This window comes from Diplotaxodon limnothrissa, linkage group LG14 (genome assembly GCF_057381915.1).
Source record: "Diplotaxodon limnothrissa isolate DT_005_m linkage group LG14, D_limnothrissa_male_GT1.1, whole genome shotgun sequence".
NCBI lineage: Eukaryota > Metazoa > Chordata > Actinopteri > Cichliformes > Cichlidae > Diplotaxodon > Diplotaxodon limnothrissa.
Genome location: NC_140609.1, coordinates 37723329 through 37743730, shown reverse-complemented (window position 1 = coordinate 37743730; position 20402 = coordinate 37723329). Strand labels below are relative to the sequence as shown.

The 20402-nt window shown below is 41.3% G+C and overlaps 1 pseudogene; it reads right to left on the bottom strand.

Annotated features, from left to right (window-relative positions):
* Positions 1 to 1310: 1310 nt before the first annotated feature.
* Positions 1311 to 19524, bottom strand: LOC146619381 (uncharacterized; annotated as a pseudogene).
* Positions 19525 to 20402: the final 878 nt, after the last annotated feature.

The window sequence follows — 20402 nt, the reverse complement described above, 5'->3', positions numbered from 1 at the left end:
CAGCCAAACTCATCTGTTCTCTGATTGGATTGTTACATTTGTGATTGACATGACATTGACCAATCAGATGAAAGGAAGAAAAATAGGGTCAAAATTCGTACTTGTAACTTGCAGAGATTCACACGGGGTTTTTTTTTTTGGCTAAGTCCACATACAAATCTTTTTTACACACACACACAAATTCTTTTTACACATACAAAAGTACAAGTACAAAATATTTGTAACCACATTTTGAGCCCACAAAGCTGTACGTGAGCTCCACTGCAGTGGCTCGTGCACCGCTGCGTTCACGGCGTTTGCTGTAAATTATACAGCAGTGACATATGTATGTAAAATGTTTACTGAAGTTAGTGAAACAGTGTTTGTAAGGACTATAAGGTCCATAATTACTGAGGCAGTTGGGCTGTTTTGCAATCTTGGCTCAGTACACACACACACACACACACACACACACACACACACACACACACACACACACACCATTTTTATCTGTATCTAACATTTCCGAGCAGCATGTCTTCATTATCTGTGTGTCTGCACTCTGCAAACACTCTGATTTCTGTGGTTTCAGATCCATTTCTCTCTCAAGGGAAATAAAGGGATTACACGGCCGTCTTTTCCTGTTTCATATGTTAGGCTATGGCTGTTTCCCAATTCAGGGTCTGCAGCCTTAAAGGCCGCATTTTAAGGCCGATTACGTCACAGCGACGCGACGAAGGCTGTCCCACTTCGAAGGCTGCTCGAAATCCGGCCCTCAAATGCGTCCTTCATTTTCCTGAATTTTAAGGATGTGGCGGTGTAGACTTCGTGGCCCAACATATCCCAGAATGCATAGCGCGGCAGTGGGTGTGGATAATTTTGGCGGAAAAAAACGGGGGATGAGGGGCGCCCGAAGAGTAAACTTTAAGGCTTTGTGAACTAGGGGGGTTAAGAAAGATATAGATTCACTAAAAATGTCGCTTTTAGTTATTATAATGTTAAATTATTATATTTTTAATTTATTTACGTTATTTTACTTTATTCAGAATTAACCTAGCAGTTAACTTTCTTTTCTAGATTTTGGGGGGTTAAAATTAAGCACACCAGTGATTAAACAGCTCATGTACTCTTTATTAAGCAGCACCTTAATAACAACAAAGTGGTCATGTCTCCATGTTACACTCTCACATAGCATTAAAACATCACATTTTCAAACACATTTATTTAAAGTTGAAAAATATACACAGGAATGTGTAACAAGATTTGGTAGAACAACGTAACAGTGCTTCTGAGCGAACTTGCATAACTTTGATGATTTTATTGCAATGAACCTACTCCTCACCTTCCTCATCTCCCTCCCCATCAACAGAGTCAACTCCAACCTCTTCATAATCCTTCTCTAGAGCTGCCATGTCCTCTCTAGCCTCAGAAAACTCACCCTCCTCCATTCCCTCACCCACATACCAGTGAACAAATGCACGCTTGGCGTACATCAAGTCAAACTTGTGGTCAAGTCGTGCCCAGGCCTCAGCAATGGCGGTGGTGTTGCTCAGCATACACACAGCCCTCTGGACCTTGGCCAGGTCTCCACCAGGAACCACAGTGGGTGGCTGGTAGTTGATGCCGACCTTGAAACCGGTGGGGCACCAGTCCAAGAACTGGATGGTGCGCTTGGTTTTGATGGTAGCAATGGCAGCGTTGACATCTTTGGGCACCACTTCGCCACGGTACAAAAGGCAGCAGGCCGGTACTTGCCGTGGCGAGGGTCACATTTCACCATCTGATTGGCTGGCTCGAAGCAAGCGTTTGTGATTTCTGATACAGTTAACTGCTCGTGATAAGCTTTCTCTGCAGAGATGACGGGGGCATAGGTGGCCAGGGGGAAATGGATACGAGGGTAGGGCACCAAGTTGGTCTGGAACTCTGTCAGATCAACATTGAGGGCGCCATCGAAGCGGAGCGAAGCAGTGATGGAGGACACAATCTGGCTGATCAACCTGTTCAGGTTGGTGTAGGAAGGACGCTCGATATCGAGGTTCCTACGGCAGATGTCATAGATTGCCTCGTTATCTACCATGAAGGCACAGTCAGAGTGCTCTAGGGTGGTGTGGGTGGTCAGGATGGAGTTGTATGGCTCAACCACAGCAGTGGACACTTGGGGAGCTGGGTAGATGGAAAACTCCACCTCCTGTGCAAATCTCCCATCCAGACGTTTATGCCTAAAGGGTTGTATGGTATAAAGAGATTGTTGATTGAGCATTAAACACCAAGTGTCGTTCTTCTTTCAGCCCAAAGATCAAAGAATTGGGGTATTTAACAGGATCCAACCATCGCCCTGATCAGACATATTCTAACAGGATTGCACACAGGATGCTGCAGAAGCAAAATCAGTTTCCAAAACGTCAATCTGGATATCAGCCTGTTTTCTTTTCCTCATTACATCATGAGCTTTAGAGTATCTGCTGAGCTACTGGGCACAACTTAATATAAGCTGTTTATATTTATTTCTGATCTACAACAAGCAGCACAACTGTTAGAACTGTCACAGCTGACATTAACTTAGATGGAAACCTACTTCCACGACAGAGTTTACCTCCTATGGTGTCAATATAAGCTCAGACGCATGTTGAATAACAAATATCCACTTTCCCTGCTGCCACCTGCATGAACATTACAGCCAACAGGTGGATTTTCCCGTTTCACAGCTAGCCAAACAACGAGGAAACACTGACTGTTTAGGAGACACAGAGTGAAAGTGGACAGTACATCTTTGGTTTCTTAACATGAAACTCTTTGCTGTAACCAGGGGGAGCACCAAAGTGACCCCCCTTAGACTTGTTAGTTTTAATCTTGTTTTCCACTGAGGTTCACTGGTTTTCTAATATAATGTAAGTCTATGAGCTGCAGCCAACCCACCAACCTGATGACGTCACGTTCTGTTGTAAAAACTTCAAGGACTTCTCTCTTAAATCTAACTTCACAGACAATGTTACATCTATGCAAGTTTGTGACAGCAGGGCTTCATGGTGCAAATTAATCTTTATACACGTGGTGTTTAATGTCCACTTTAACTCCAAGTGGAAATTTTTTTAATGACTTTATTTTAGGGCAAATTCAAAACACGTTTGGCAGTTTATTTAAATAATATTAAAATGCCCCATAAGTAGGATGGCAAAGGGTCCAATTTGTCCCAGTGGATGGAAATGCAAGGTGTGAAACTGCAGCGTGGATCATTGTTTTCTATTTTTACATAACTGGGAATGCCCAGCAGGCAGACCCAGGACACGCTGGAGAGATTATATCTCTCGGCTGGCCTGGGAACGCTTTGGTGTTCCCCCGGATAAGCTGGAGGAGGTGGCTGGGGAGAGGGAGGTCTGGGCCTTTCTGCTTAGGCTGCTGCCCCCGCGACCCGGCCTCGGATAAAGCGGATGAAGATGGATGGATGGATGGTGTTGATATTGAAAGAGTCAGTGAAAATAAATTTCTGGGGGTAATAATAGATGAAAAACTGGAGTGCTCACGTAAGATATATTCATTCCAAAGTATCACGAAGCATTGCAATACTAAACAAGGCAAAGCAGGTATCACACGGGACATCACTTCATATTCTCTACTGTTCACTGGTTTCACCATACTTAAGCTTTTGTGCAGAGGTCTGGGGCAACAACTATTAAACCACATTACTTTCACTTTTTACTCTTCAACAAAAAAGCAGTTCGAATCATCCACAATGCAGGTTATAGGAAACATACAAACTCACTATTTTTGCAGTCTGAAATATTGAAATTTGCTGATCTAGTGAAATTCCAAACAGCACAAATTATATTCAAAGCAAAAAATAAGGAACTGCCAGATTATATTCAGAGTATGTTTTTTTTAAAGGAGTAAGTTATAATTTAAGGGTTTTTGTAACTCAAAACAGGGAAGGTACGTGCAACAGGAAAAAGCGTTTGTGTTTCAGTGCATGGAGTGAAGCTGTGGAACAGTTTGAATATGGAATTGAAGCAATATCCAAACATAAAACAGTTCAACAAGAGTTATAAAGATATGATCTTCTTGAGCTATGAAGAAAAGGGAAAATGTTGAAATTAAGTGAATGTCGCTATTTAGAAAATTTCCTGATGTGATATTATAGTATATATTATATCAGAAATCTGTTCACTATTTTTATTACAGATTATATGGTAAATGGCCTGTATTTATATAGCGCTTTACTAGTCCCTAAGGACCCCAAAGCGCTTTACATATCCAGTCATCCACCCATTCACACACTCGTGATGGCAGCTACATTGTAGCCACAGCCACCCTGGGGCGCACTGACAGAGGCGAGGCTGCCGGACACTGGTGCCACCGGGCCCTCTGACCACCACCAGTAGGCAACGGGTGAAGTGTCTCGCCCAAGGACACAACGACCGAGACTGTCCAAGCCGGGGCTCGAACCGGCAACCTTCTGATTACAAGGCGAACTCCCAACTCTTGAGCCACGATCGTCCTTCCTTATCAGTAAGGAAGCTGACTAAATATTGACGGATAACTTATGGCAAAGGGGTGCGATTAAATAAGTGTGTACTTCTTCCCTCTCCCTTTCGACATGTAACTGAATCAGAACAGAAGCAATATTGAAATGTATTAACTTTATTTTGTATAGTATTTTTTTCTCTAATTTTCTTTGCTAAATGCACCTATATATTGTTTACATGATTGAAATAAATTAACAAACAGGCCCAAATACAGGAGAAGGACGGCTGAGAGTGGAAAAAAAATCACAAAAATAAATACTGCCAGATTTTCAACTTCGGTCTACAAGAAAATAAGAAGATCATGGGATTAGCCTCGATTGCACTTTGGACCTATTGACGGGATGCGCTCCGTCCCTTGATGCATGTACACTTTCAATTTCTGGTTGGGCTGCTTGGGTGCAAAGTAAGTTTCATCATCAGATGATGAGCGTTATGTAAACATCTGCATGGAAACTGGATGGCTGGACTTCTCTGCTTACTTAGACCAAACCAAACCCTGAATTATGTTGGAAAATATGTGATGTTTTATGAAGGATCACATAGGAAACAACATTTTTTTAGTTGTTTTTGAAATTAAAAAACTATTCAAAAAGTTTTAAATAGTTTAGAAAGGATTTTCATAAATATTCATGGCTGTGTGGTAAAGCTGACTTTATCTCACTTGTAACTGTTCAGATTGGACACTGTGACTGGCCGGTTCTGTGCTCCAGACCACATGTTTGATACCCCTGGACCCATGCAACGAAGTATAAAAAAAACCGTGTCCACACTTTGACCTGTGAAGAGTGAAAGCAGATATACGGCGTGATATCGAGCCAAATGCTTCAAAGTGTTCCTTGATGATGTGATAAAGAAGTGACGTTCCTCCTCCAACCACAAACAGGAAGCTCATGAAGCGAGCAGAGTCAGTGCTTGTACGACACTCACCAGGAGACCTCTGAGCAGGATGGCTGCAGTCGCACAGCTCTGCTTCTCCCTGCTGTTCACTCTCATCAGCAACATTCATGCAGAAGAATTTATCGCCATAATTGAAGAAGGCGGCTTTTTACAGTTCAAGCTCCCAGATCAAAACAGCTCCTGCATCACCTCCAGACGTGTTGGTGAAGATACTCTGGTCCTGTGGAACATCTCTGACCCCTGGAACAGAACCTTCACAGTACATGAAGACCTGACAGGACGACTCTCATTTCCTGAGACACTTCATGGTTCTCCTTCATTTACTCTCAACAACCTGACCCACTCAGACTCTGGACTGTACCAAGATGTGTGCTGGACTCAGGGCAGCGTGACATATGAGAGAAACATCAGCCTGACTGTGTGTAAGACAGTAAAGGGGGAAGAATCTATCATAGCTTCTGATGCTACTGTAGACGTACAATGTAAAGGAGCAGGTGAGAATCTGACGGTGCGTTGGATCAGACATTACGGGGAGTGGCAACAACAAGCCGGGCTGAGTAGTTTCGAAGACAGAATTTTGAAGGTGAATAAAGTCCAAGAAAGTTTCCTGCAGGTGACAAACACATCACTTCTTCATGTCAACACACAACCAACGTCTTACATCTGCCTGGTGATGAACCAACAGCAGTGTGTGAGCACTTACTCTGTACGTTTGACCAAACATACAAAGCTACGTTATGCTTCAGAGGGAGACACAGCTGTGCTGGAGTGTCCCTTCATGGACCCCATTCATGACCAGCCCCCAGTTTGGATGAAGGAAGTACGTTACGATACTGATCAAGAAATTGGTCGAAACTTCTCACTGGTACTTCCATCACTAATGTTAAATGATTCAGGTATCTACTACTGTGAAGGTGAAAAAGTAATGCATATGTACTGGCTTTTGGTGTGCCCTAAATTTGGTCCACCTGCAGTAAAGGTTTTCTCAGAGGGAGATGAAGTCACTATGAGATGCTCTGATGATTGGGAAAATAGTACTTCGGGCTTTATGTTCATTAAGTTGATCCAAACAGAAGGCAAAATTGTGTACGACGATGACTTCTGCAGTGACAATAGAATCACTTGTTCCGATGGCAGCCTGATAATCTCTAATGTCTCACTGGAAGATGCAGGAGAGTATGTGTGTACACATTCAAAGTTACTGAATGAGTGTGCAGGTTCTGAGTCACAGGATGAGTGTGTGTCAGCAGAAAAATTTGTTCTGATCTACAGAGAGCCCTTTGGGGTTTACTCGACCTTCTACAGAGTCAGGTGGATACTGCTCAGCGGTCTGCAGGTGATGCTTTGTGTTGTTGTGGTCTGTGTGATACAGAAAACCAGGAGAGGAGAGCAGCTTTCAGCTCAGACACACACTTAATATGCTTATAATAATAATAATAATAATAATAATAATACATAGAAGTGATGAAATCAAAATAAAAACAAAGAAAAATATTATTGTAGATATGAATCTGTGACCTGACTGGACGGTTCAGTCTCTTATGTGATTATATATTTTAAACATTTTGCCTTTTTTATCTTTTGACTTAATTCTTCTATATTTCTGCTCACATTTTATTTCAGTTATAGTGATTTTGTGCTTTTTTGTTTTATGTGATTTGATGTTTATCCATATCTCATTCATGTATCTCTCAGAGTATCATTTTGAATATTCTTCTGTTTCTATCAGTGATCAGTTCGATCTATAATAAATGTTAGAAACCAGTAAATGTATTCGTTCTTCACTCTGATGTGAATCATTATCATCTCTCTTGGAAAATGTATTTTGTTATTGTGTTTAAGAGCAGATTCATTACAGCACCATGTTTATCTGCACTATATTGTTTTCATTGTTGTGAATAAACATGATTGTCTGATACAGCAAACACTTCATAATATGGACTTGACTGCTTTGATTGTGTTTTTATATTCTCCATTTTTGTTAGGAATCATTTCTGAAATAAAAATATCTAAATCTAATTTAACAGGCTGAACGTTGATGCTCTTCTGTCAATGACTCCATGATGAGTTTTAATTTTAATAAACACACAATCCTCATATTTCAGTGCAGGATGTAGAGCAGAGTATATCAGTCAACTGGATTAGAGCTCATCAGCATTTTGAACTTAATATGCAGCCAACACACTTTAACACGTGTCTGATGTTGAGTGAAACATATCAGGGAAAAATGGAAGACAAGAGAAGCTGCACATGGTTATCATCATTTATTTTTTTATTTTTTTGCCTGTCCCATTTGGATCTTTAGCCATCAGAATTGTTGTTTGAAGGCCAAGAAAGATGCCATGTTGGTCCATTTGATTGATGTTAAGTCTAATTGTTGAATGTTGCCATTGTGTTTCTTAAATTTGTATAGTCTTAGTTTAAGCAGTAGGATCAAAGCCATTCCTTTGATTCTGACCACCTCTCCAGCCACTCTGTGCTGGGGGAGGTTTTATTGTAGATACATCCTATCTGAAAGATCTGTTTCTTTTGATGTAAGCTTCCTGGGTTTATGACCCTTTGGTCAGCAGGAGGTCACACATTCTCACATAACACACACACACACACACACACACACACATTCTCACATAACACACACACACACACACTTACATACAGTACCTTGTCTATGTAACCAAAGGGGGGTTGCAAGGGGAGGTGCTTTGTAAACTATTGTTTGAAGATTGTCAATAAAAGGCAGCGAGAGGAGGCCACCATTTGGTGCTGGACACAGACGAGGCCTCCCTTGTGCAAGTAATGGATCGATCGACTGTCTTGTTTTCTTCATGATGAATAAGTCTCTAGAATTAGCGGGGTTTGTGGAAACACAGACCCAACATTTATTTGGTCCTTCGGAGCCGGAGCCTAACACATTGCATCCACCGAGGAGAGGGAGAGGACGCCACCGCAACGTCTGGGATGATTGACGTAAAGCCCTGGTGTTTTTGGCTTGCCACCAGGCCGGGAAGTTTGCGCCTGACCTCCCCTCGGGATGGATGACGATTGACGGGATCCAGAGATTCCCATGAACGTAAACAAACAGTGAGTACAGAAGGCCTTAGAGAGCGGCTACGTGACCCTGCGTTGACCGCAGGTACGGGAGCGCGCTAGCCGCGTGAGAGAGACGCAGGCTCCTCCGCCGTTTGGGGCGTGGAGATAACCTAGGTTCAGAGTCCGGAATCTCCGCCATTTGGGGCGTTGGAGAGTGTCCGAAGGTTGAATTCTCCGCCATATGCCCCATATGGCGGAGAATTCAACCTTGAGAGTTTTCAACAGAGAGCGCTAGCTGTGCGTGCAGACGCAAGCGATAGGCCTATGTTGTGTGTGTGTGCGGGCCAGACGTGGTCTGCGTGAGTGTGGCTGATTGTTGTCTTGTAATGGAGAATAAAATGTGTAAGTCTGCCTTAGAAGAAGATGTAAAATTTATGCAGAAATTTTTACCAGGCAGCACGCAGTATGTAGGTTGTTGGTGTAAGAAATGTGGATTTGAAGGGACATTAGTGGAAGTTCAGTGTAAAATGCTGGTAGAAAGAATAGCTGTAAGTGTAGCAGGTAAAACAGGTAAAGCGAAGCAGAGGAAGGAATTGCAGTTAGCAGTTGCTAAGTTGTGGCTGGAGCAGGCTCAGAAGAGGAGAGAAGAGCAGAATGTTAGCAGAAAGTAGAGCCAGAGAAGAGCGTGAGAGAGCAGAGGCAGAGGTGGAGGAGAGACTATAGGCTGAGTCAGCATTGAGTCCAAGACAGACTAGGCAGGGTAGGAAACAGAAAGTAAAGTTAGTGAACACAAACGTTACAACTACATATCCATCCCTGACACAACACAAAAAAAAAAACATATGGTTTTTCTGTAACAGAGTGTGAAGGGCTCTGCTGGGCACACTGGGCTGTCCGCTGGTTAGCAATGTTAATCCAGGTTTTCTCATGCACCTTCACAAGGAAAGGGAGGCGTTGGCAGCATCTGACCAATCAAAAAAAGGGAAATTCACAGATAATATGACTTGTCTTGATGCCTAATAGTGATGGGATTTCCGGCTCTTTTTAGAGATCCGGCTCTTTCGGTTCGGCTCACTAAAAAGAGCTGGCTCTTTCGGCTCCGAACCGGCTCTTCAGGTTGTTTTGTTGCTTTAATTAATTTATTATTAACAATAATATAAAATTATGCACAAAAGGAATTACTAACGTAAAAACAAGTGGTTTTATTTATATATGTTTATATATAAATATATGCGGTGGCCCCTAGAGACAAAACACGTACAAACTCCAAAACACATTTCTAGCATGAACTGAACTTCCAAAGCAGAGCTACTAGATCACTTAAATTACACAATTGAAAGCATGTGTGTATTGTTTGTATATTTATACACAGGCACTCATATATATATTCAAATAATTTAAAAAAAAGTTCATTTACCTGTTATTACCACACACCAAATCCGGTCGTTGGTACTTGCTGGCTTGTGTAGCCACAAGATAACAAAGGCTCAACACTGCGCCCAGCATCCTGGAGCACTTCTGTTGTCTTTTGTACGTGTTTTGAGTTTTTATGTGCTTCTGAGTTTTTATATGCTTCTGAGTTTTTACGTGCTTCGGAGTTTGTACGTGTTTTTACGTGTTTTTGGAGTTTTTACGTGTTTTGGAGTTTGTACGTGTTTTTACGTGTTTTGGAGTTTGTACATGCTTCAGAGTTCATACGTGATTTGAAGTTTGTATGTGCTTTGTCTCTAGGGGCCACCGTAAATATACTTTTATTTATTCACTCCACATAAAATGTAATAAATAAATCATATAATACAAAAATCAACTATTCACATTTCAAGTTTTAACTATTTAAATTTTCAGCTTTTTCCTTTCACAAATTTAAAGTGAAAAGAACACAAAACACTGCAAACCACAACACAATTAAATATAAATTATAATATGAAAACTAAAAGAACATGCATATTCTCTGTCATATGGACCTGCATGAATAAACTTTCTCAATCCTTTATCATCTGCAACCGAAAATAGTTGTGGATGATTACTATACCTTTCTAATGTTGTTGTCCCTGCCTCTCTTTCTCTCTCTCTGGCTCTGTTCCTGTGCTACTGAGTGTAACTACCGCCCCTCCCCCCTCTGCCCAGCGTAAAGCACAAGGCTCGCGTGCAGAGTGAAGCGGGAAAAAAGTGCGAGAGAGAGGCTGAGAGAAAGAAAAAAAAAAAAAAACCCACGTGACGGCTCGCGATAAAGAGCCGGCTCGCGTCGTTCACGTCAAAGAGCCGGCTCTAAGAGCCATTTCGTTCGCGAACGACCCATCACTAATGCCTAAAATGTTTTTATGCTTGATTCAATTTAGCTGTTAAGTGTCTTTTACTCTGCTGGTGCCGGTTAGGTTCCAGATTAGAGATCAGCAGGTATGAAATCACAACGTACTGACCAATCAATCGTCCAGAAAATAGTGTCACTATTCCTGGAAGATCCCTTTGACTTCTGTTGGGGGAGGAGAGGGTCTAAAGTTTCATTTTTGTCTAATGTCTTTGTGTTTCACTAATGAGCATCAGTAAGAAAAAAACGTGTTCTTAGATGCAACTTTTCTCCTTTGATGTTTTTTTTCTGTTGTCAGCAAACAACCACACGATCTGCGTTAATGTCATGGTCCTGGGCCATGTTGGCCCAGTGTTCTTAGTTTTCTTGTATGTTTGTATTTTGTTCCCTGTTTAGGTTCTGTTTCCTGAGTTGCCCTGTTGTGTTGTTCCCTGAGTGCTTTTCCTTTGTGACTCTCACCCCCTGTGCTCCCCTCTGTGTATTTATGAGCCCTCGTCTCCCTTTGTGGTTGTTCCATGTTTCCCCAGTCCGTTATGTCTGTGTTTTCCCCGTGCTCTCGCTCCTCCTGTCTGAACCTCTGTACTTCCTGTTTTACTTTGCCCGTCTCCCGCCAGTGTGGTGTTCACGCCTGCCGTGTCTTGTTATGATTATCAGTGTCACCTGTGTTCCCCGTGTGCTCCCACTTCCCTCGTTAACCCTCTGTGTATTTATGTCTGCGTCTTCCTCGGTTCTGTCGCGTTCTCCCTCATTGCTGTGTGGATTCCCTGTGTCTCCCTACGAGTGTTAGTTTATTGATTCCCAGTTTAGTTAAGTTCTGTATTTCCTATGTTCTGCCTGTCAGCAATAAAGCTGCTTTTGAGTTCATCCCCGTGTTTGTGAATCTTGCGATTGGGTCCTCCTCCCGCCTGCCACACAGCCGAATCATGACAGTTAATTCACTAACGGAGATTTGCCGCGTGGCGTTAACGTCATTTTAATGAGATTAACACTGACAGCACTAGTTTTAATATTTAATATATTTAAGGATTTAATTTTGAAATCTTTTTTTCATTTATGTATTTATTTTATTGTTATTTCACTTTCTTTGTCTGTTTATGTTTTTTTTAACTTTTATCTCAGTTTTTGTGATGGAAAGCACTTTATTCAACCATGTTGGTTTTAACGTACTCTATAAATAAAGTTGGATTGGATTGGACTAATATGATGAAAGCAAGCCCAAGCCTGAAATCGACTCCTGATCTTTGATCCGTCCTCACCTGGTCGTGAACGTGATGGTCAGCCAGGTATCCAGTTTACCTTTGAGTGTCAGATTTAGGCAGATTTGATTGCTTCCGTTTCATGATGACAGATTTAAGTGAACTCCTCTGTCTCCATTCCCAGACTGCTACTTTTGAATAAACTTTCCTTTAACTTGCTCCGAGTGCTCTTTTGTCTGCATGGTGTAACTGCAGCCTGGCATGCTGAATAACCAGTGAGTGGACCTTCCAGAAATATGTGATTTTGGCTGTTGAAGTAGGTCAGTCACCTTTGAAGGGCTGAATAATTATGGAGTCATCAGTTGACGTTCGTTTGTGGAAGTCTGTTTTCACTCTGATAATAAAGAGGATTTATTTATTTCATTGACCAATAATAAAAAGACTGTTATTATATTTTTAACATTATATGATTACATTCACAGTGATGCTTTGAGGAAGACTGCACTGTTTGTCCCAGAATAATCAAACTGCCATGAAATACATTCACTAATTTACTATTTGGAACTAACACACTATTAGTACATTTCAGAGACACCTTCTTTCTCAAGAAGTCATATGAAGAGTAACAGATTACATCTCTCACTGTGTCCGACCAAACAACTGCTGTGGAAAGTCAGTTATTAGCAGTTTTTTTTAGCTACACCCGTAAACGAACGTTTGACTGAATGCTGATAAGTGAATACTGAGAAGTTATGAGGAAATGTTTTCAAATTTTCCTGCAGAGAATCTGATTAAAATGTTTTTTGCACTCAGCCAGCAAGAATCAGTTTGATCAGTGACCTTTTTTCAGCCAGAAACCTTTAAGGTCACACATCTGCTGTAATATTATAATTTGCTGTGCTTTTTTTAAATACACCTTTATGGAGAAGAAAAACATCTGGATGCCTGGTGCTTTTCTTTCCAAGTTCTTTACAGTGGCTTGCAAAAGTGTTCGGCCCCCTTAAACTTTTCCACATTTTGTCACATTACAGCCGCAAACATGAATCAATTTTATTGGAATTCCACGTGAAAGACCAACACAAAGTGGTGAACATGTGAGAAGTGGAACAAAAATCATACGATTCCAAACATTTTTTACAAATAAATAACTGTAAAGTGCGGTGTAAGTAATATTAGATTAGTATATTATTAGATAATTAATAATTAATATTACTAATAATTATTATTAGTAATATTAGAGTAAGTAATATTATAGAGTAATAACCCGCAGTTCAAAAAAGCTCCCCTCCGACAGCCAAACCCATCTGTTCTCTGATTGGATTGTTACATTTGTGATTGACATGACATTGACCAATCAGATGAAAGGAAGAAAAATAGGGTCAAAATTCGTACTTGTAACTTGCAGAGATTCACACGGGTTTTTTTTGGCTAAGTCCACATACAAATCTTTTTTACACACACACAAATTCTTTTTACACATACAAAAGTACAAGTACAAAATATTTATAACCACATTTTGAGCCCACAAAGCTGTACGTGAGCTCCACTGCAGTGGCTCGTGCACCGCTGCGTTCACGGCGTTTGCTGTAAATTATACAGCATTGACATATGTATGTAAAATGTTTAATGAAGTTAGTGAAACAGTGTTTGTAAGGACTATAAGGTCCATAATTACTGAGGCAGTTGGGCTGTTTTGCAATCTTGGCTCAGTACACACACACACACACACACACACACACACACACACACACACACACACACACAGATACACACACACTCCATTTTTATCTGTATCTAACATTTCCGAGCAGCATGTCTTCATTATCTGTGTGTCTGCACTCTGCAAACACTCTGATTTCTGTGGTTTCAGATCCATTTCTCTCTCAAGGGAAATAAAGGGATTACACGGCCGTCTTTTCCTGTTTCATATGTTAGGCTATGGCTGTTTCCCAATTCAGGGTCTGCAGCCTTAAAGGCCGCATTTTAAGGCCGATTACGTCACAGCGACGCGACGAAGGCTGTCCCACTTCGAAGGCTGCTCGAAATCCGGCCCTCAAATGCGTCCTTCATTTCCCTGAATTTTAAGGATGTGGCGGTGTAGACTTCGTGGCCCAATATATCCCAGAATGCATAGCGCGGCAGTGGGTGTGGATAATTTTGGCGGAAAAAAACGGGGGATGAGGGGCGCCCGAAGAGTAAAGGCTTTGTGAACTAGGGGGGTTAAGAAAGATATAGATTCACTAAAAATGTCGCTTTTAGTTATTATAATGTTAAATTATTATATTTTAATTTATTTACGTTATTTTACTTTATTCAGAATTAACCTGGCGGTTAACTTTCTTTTCTAGATTTTGGGGGGTGAAAATTAAGCAGTGATTAAACAGCTCATGTACTCTTTATTAAGCAGCACCTTAATAAAAGAAAGTGCTGATACTGAAAGAACAGAACTACAAAACAAAGTGGTCATGTCTCCATGTTACACTCTCACATAGCATTAAAACACATTTTCAAACACATTTATTTAAAGTTGAAAAATATACACAGGAATGTGTAACAAGATTTGGTAGAACAACGTAACAGTGCTTCTGAGCGAACTTGCATAACTTTGATGATTTTATTGCAATGAACCTACTCCTCACCTTCCTCATCTCCTCATTTAAAAGGAAAAAAAAAAAAAAAAAAAGACAGCACAAATTACCACAATGAAACACATGGGCTTAATTTTAGAAAGAGCCATACAGAGCAAAGCAGCAGCAGCTCCCTCTCTAAATGATGTGCCATAAGGTGGGCTGATATAGTGGCAACTAAAATCTCCATCCATTCACCTCTATTTATCCAATTCAGGGTTGAAGGGGTGCTGGAGCCTATTCGAGCTACCATAGGGTGACAGGCAGGATATACCTTGGACAGGTCGCTAGTATGTCACAGGGCTGCCACTAAAATTCATTTTGAGCAATCACTTGTATCGACAGAAGTTTCAAATGAAACCTTAGCAACCCTAATATCAAGCAGAATGTAACATTATTGTATATTGGACTAAATCAGCCATAAGGTTAGAGAGGCTTTTTTGTGGAAGCAAGTGTGTTTCAGGCAGATGAAAAACAGCCCCAAATGAAAAGCTCTTGAACTCATAAACAATTCACAAAAAAACATAGAAAACATACCAAGTGTTTAAACTGAGAAAATGTACCTTTTAAAGACAAATATTAGCCCATTTTAAATTTGATGGCAGCAACTGATCTAAAAAAAAGACTCTTCTACTATGAAGCCACACTGCTGTAATAGAGCCAGTATGTTATTTATCAGTCTTATGCAACAAATTCTCTGAAAAAATGTCATCAACATTTAGAGCATTGCTCTAAAATCTGTATATAACTATCAGCATTGATGGTGCCTTTCCAGATGTGCAAGTTGCCAATTTCATGGTCAGTAATGCACACCCATACCATCAGAAGTGTAACCTTTAGAAGGCCCATCTCTTCTTTAGTCCAGAGAATTGATCTGACCATAGAAAAGTTTTTCAATTTGTGCATTTTAAATGCATTTTGCCCAGAGAAGATGGTGGTGTTCCTGGACCATGTTCTTCTTTTTCTTTAACTTGGATTTGTCGTTGGCACAGTAAATTATGATTATGATTCACATACAGCAATTTCTGCAAGTGTTCCCATGCAGTGATTTCCATGACACAGGCATACTTTTTTGTAATGCAGTGCTATATTAAGGCCTGAAAATCACAGGACTGCAATGTTGATTTTGGGCTTTGTCCCTTGCGCACAGAGATTCCTCCACATTCTCATAATGCATTGATGATGTTATGTATTGTAGATTATGAGATATTCAAGCCTTTACAATTTTACATTGAGGGATGTTATTCTGATTTTTTTTCACAATTTAAAGACGCAGTTTTTATAGGTTGATGAAACTCTTCCTTTCTAAGATGCTCTTTTTATACCACATTACTGACCTGTCTTTCATGCAACTGAAAAATGTACAAGGAGACAACTTCTCACAAAAACAAAGCAGCTAGTCTGACTAAAAAGACGAAAAAACACGATTTTTCTTCTGTTTTTCTTATCTGTTTGTTAAAAGGTGGTTTGTTTCATGTCCTGACAGTATTTAGTTCAACAAGCGGTGACTTCCGGAAGCTTTTTTTTAAAAAAAAAAAAAGGAAAAAAACGGGGGATGAGGGGCGCCCGAAGAGTAAAGGCTTTGTGAACTAGGGGGGTTAAGAAAGATATAGATTCACTAAAAATGTCGCTTTTAGTTATTATAATGTTAAATTATTATATTTTAATTTATTTACGTTATTTTACTTTATTCAGAATTAACCTGGCGGTTAACTTTCTTTTCTAGATTTTGGGGGGTGAAAATTAAGCACACCAGTGATTAAACAGCTCATGTACTCTTTATTAAGCAGCACCTTAATAAAAGAAAGTGCTGATATTGAAAGAACAGAACTACAAAACAAAGTGGTCATGTCTCCATGTTACACTCTCACATAGCATTAAAACACATTTTCAAACACATTTATTTAAAGTTGAAAAATATACACAGGAATGTGTAACAAGATTTGGTAGAACAACGTAACAGTGCTTCTGAGCGAACTTGCATAACTTTGATGATTTTATTGCAATGAACCTACTCCTCACCTTCCTCATCTCCCTCCCCATCAACAGAGTCAACTCCAACCTCTTCATAATCCTTCTCTAGAGCTGCCATGTCCTCTCTAGCCTCAGAAAACTCACCCTCCTCCATTCCCTCACCCACATACCAGTGAACAAATGCACGCTTGGCGTACATCAAGTCAAACTTGTGGTCAAGTCATGCCCAGGCCTCAGCAATAGCGGTGGTGTTGCTCAGCATACACACAGCCCTCTGGACCTTGGCCAGGTCTCCACCAGGAACCACAGTGGGTGGCTGGTAGTTGATGCCAACCTTGAAACCGGTGGGGCACCAGTCCACGAACTGGATGGTGCGCTTGGTTTTGATGGTAGCAATGGCAGCGTTGACATCTTTGGGCACCACTTCGCCACGGTACAAAAGGCAGCAGGCCGGTACTTGCCGTGGCGAGGGTCACATTTCACCATCTGATTGGCTGGCTCGAAGTAAGCGTTTGTGATTTCTGATACAGTTAGCTGCTCGTGATAAGCTTTCTCTGCAGAGATGACGGGGGCGTAGGTGGCCAGGGGGAAATGGATACGAGGGTAGGGCACCAAGTTGGTCTGGAACTCTGTCAGATCAACATTGAGGGCGCCATCGAAGCAAAGCAGTGATGGAGGACACAATCTGGCTGATCAACCTGTTCAGGTTGGTGTAGGTAGGACGCGCGATATCGAGGTTCCTACGGCAGATGTCATCTCGTTATCTACCATGAAGGCACAGTCAGAGTGCTCTAGGGTGGAGTGGGTGGTCAGGATGGAGTTGTATGGCTCAACCACAGCGGTGGACACTTGGGGAGCTGGGTAGATGGAAAACTCCACCTCCTGTGCAAATCTCCCATCCAGACGTTTATGCCTAAAGGGTTGTATGGTCTAAAGAGATTGTTGATTGAGCATTAAACACCAAGTGTTGTTCTTCTTTCAGCCCAAAGATCAAAGAATTGGGGTATTTAACAGGATCCAACCATCGCCCTGATCAGACATATTCTAACAGGATTGCACACAGGATGCTGCAGAAGCAAAATCAGTTTCCAAAACGTCAATCTGGATATCAGCCTGTTTTCTTTTCCTCATTACATCGTGAGCTTTAGAGTATCTGCTGAGCTACTGGGCACAACTTAATATAAGCTGTTTATATTTATTTCTGATCTACAACAAGCAGCACAACTGTTAGAACTGTCACAGCTGGCATTAACTTAGATGGAAACCTACTTCCACGACAGAGTTTACCTCCTATGATGTCAATATAAGCTCAGACGCATGTTGAATAACAAATATCCACTTTCCCTGCTGCCACCTGCATGAACATTACAGCCAACAGGTGGATTTTCCCGTTTCACAGCTAGCCAAACAACGAGGAAACACTGACTGTTTAGGAGACACAGAGTGAAAGTGGACAGTACATCTTTGGTTTCTTAACATGAAACTCTTTGCTGTAACCAGGGGGAGCACCAAAGTGACCCCCTTAGACTTGTTAGTTTTAATCTTGTTTTCCACTGAGGTTCACTGGTTTTCTAATATAATGTAAGTCTATGAGCTGCAGCCAACCCACCAACCTGATGACGTCACGTTCTGTTGTAAAAACGTCAAGGACTTCTCTCTTAAATCTAACTTCACAGACAATGTTACATCTATGCAAATTTGTGAGAGCAGGGCTTCATGGTGCAAATTAATGGCCTGTATTTATATAGCGCTTTACTAGTCCCTAAGGACCCCAAAGCGCTTTACATATCCAGTCATCCACCCATTCACACACTGGTGATGGCATTGTAGCCACAGCCACCCTGGGGCGCACAGCCAGTAATCCTCCCCCTTTACTAAATTATAAGTTTGGTGTATTTTGCTTTACTAAGTATTACTTCTTAGGGCTAAATGCCCGCAATGTGCTGATGAAGGGATGCAGGGATCAAGAGTATGGAGGGTCAGGAGTGACAAAATTAATTAATTAATACACCATTAATAATTAATTAAATGTGGCAATAATTAATAGATACCCATTAATTTCATTTATGTATTCAATTTTTAATTCCATCCATCCATTCGCTTCCACTTATCCTTTTCAGGGTCGCGGGGGGCAGGGTCGCGGGGGGGGGGGGGGGGCAGCTGGGATAGGCTCCAGCCTATCCCAGCTGTCATAGGGCGAGAGGCGGGGTACACCCTGGACAGGTCGCCAGTCTGTCGCAGGGCCAACACACAGGGACAGACGACCATTCACACTCACATTCACACCTAGTGGCAATTTGGATTATCCAATTAACCTATCCCCACAAGCTCAATTTTTAATTAATTATACAAAACATTTAATTCATTATTTAATTATGTTTTTTTTTTTTGTTCATTTTGGCACTCCTGACCCTGCAGCTGTGTTCTTGATTTATTTTTATCCATCAGCTTCACCCATCAAACTCAGAGGGCGGGGTTAACGCTGTTTGAGTCAAAACCATTGCTTCAGGCTGGTGGCCATTCCTTCAGCGGGTGTGATAAGTTTGTAGCATAAACCTATTCACTGGAACGTTAAGGACAATTCAACTACACAGAAAAAAGCATTAAACACCAAGTAGGCAAAGTTCTTCACGTTACTCATGCATGAGGGAGAGAACCACGACAAGCGCCGTTCCTTCGCTTGACCCCAGTCGCTCTCGTCCACTCCCCCGTAACACTGCTCTTTTATTGAGGTTACATGAATTTACATAGGTTCATTAACATATGACGTCTACATACACACAAAGAGTACCTTGCCTGTGTGTGTGTGTGTGTGTGTGTGTGTGTGTGTGTGTGTGTGTGTGTTGTCAGAGTGTGACCCCATAAACGACTTCCCTAACCCTGCTGGTCTGGAAGTCCAACAGTTCATCTAAACAAAAGGCACTTAGCCTAAAACAGATATAGACACGTTTATCCGACCATAAAACAATAAGAGAAGGTACGACCTCTCCCATGCTCCCAGAATGTAGGTGTGAAAGCCAGAGCACTCTGGAATGCACACAAAGCCTTTGCAGACTATTAAGGATCACACATCCTATCACTACACAATCGATTATACACCTCTAAGCATATATGGTTAAATATTTCTAAGCATAAATGACAATAAATAATACAAATTTAACAGGGCGTTTCTCAGCAACAATTATGAACATGTAGAAAATAATAATAATGGATACTTTATTGATCCCCATGGGGAAATTACTTGTTTTTCTCTGCATTTGACCCATTCACTCAGTGAAGCAGTGGGCAGCCCACTAAGCAGGCGCCCGGGGAGCAGTGTGTAGGGACGGTACCTTGCTCAGGGGTACCTCAGGGTAATCGTTAAGTGGATTCGAACCGCCGACCTTCCGATCATGGGGTGACCACTTTACCTACTGAGCTATCCCTGCCCCCTAACTGAACTGTGCTTTGAAGTACTCTGTTTGTGTGTCACCAAATATACTTTTAATATTTTTTTAGCCGAGGATGTAGCGTTTTTTAAGATAGAGCCTCTTTGCAGAAGTGCTGATTTTGTGGATTTCCTGGATGTCTGCCCAGCCCAGCTCTCATGACCCCAGCTGACGGTACACCGGCTTCATTTCCTAGGGTTATATCTACTTGTTTCAGTCGCCATTTCTGAATTATAACGAATATTAAAAAGGAGGAGAGAGCAAATAAATCAGATTAAACACCTGATCTTTGTGCTTTCTGTTCAATAATCAGCGTGACCTGTGTATACACGTGTAAACTTTATTAAAAGAGATAATATTGGTGTTTCTGTCATGTAGCAACTCTTAGGTTTAACTTCATCAGACTTGTTCGACACTGTGAAACCCATCAGTATTAGTTTTCT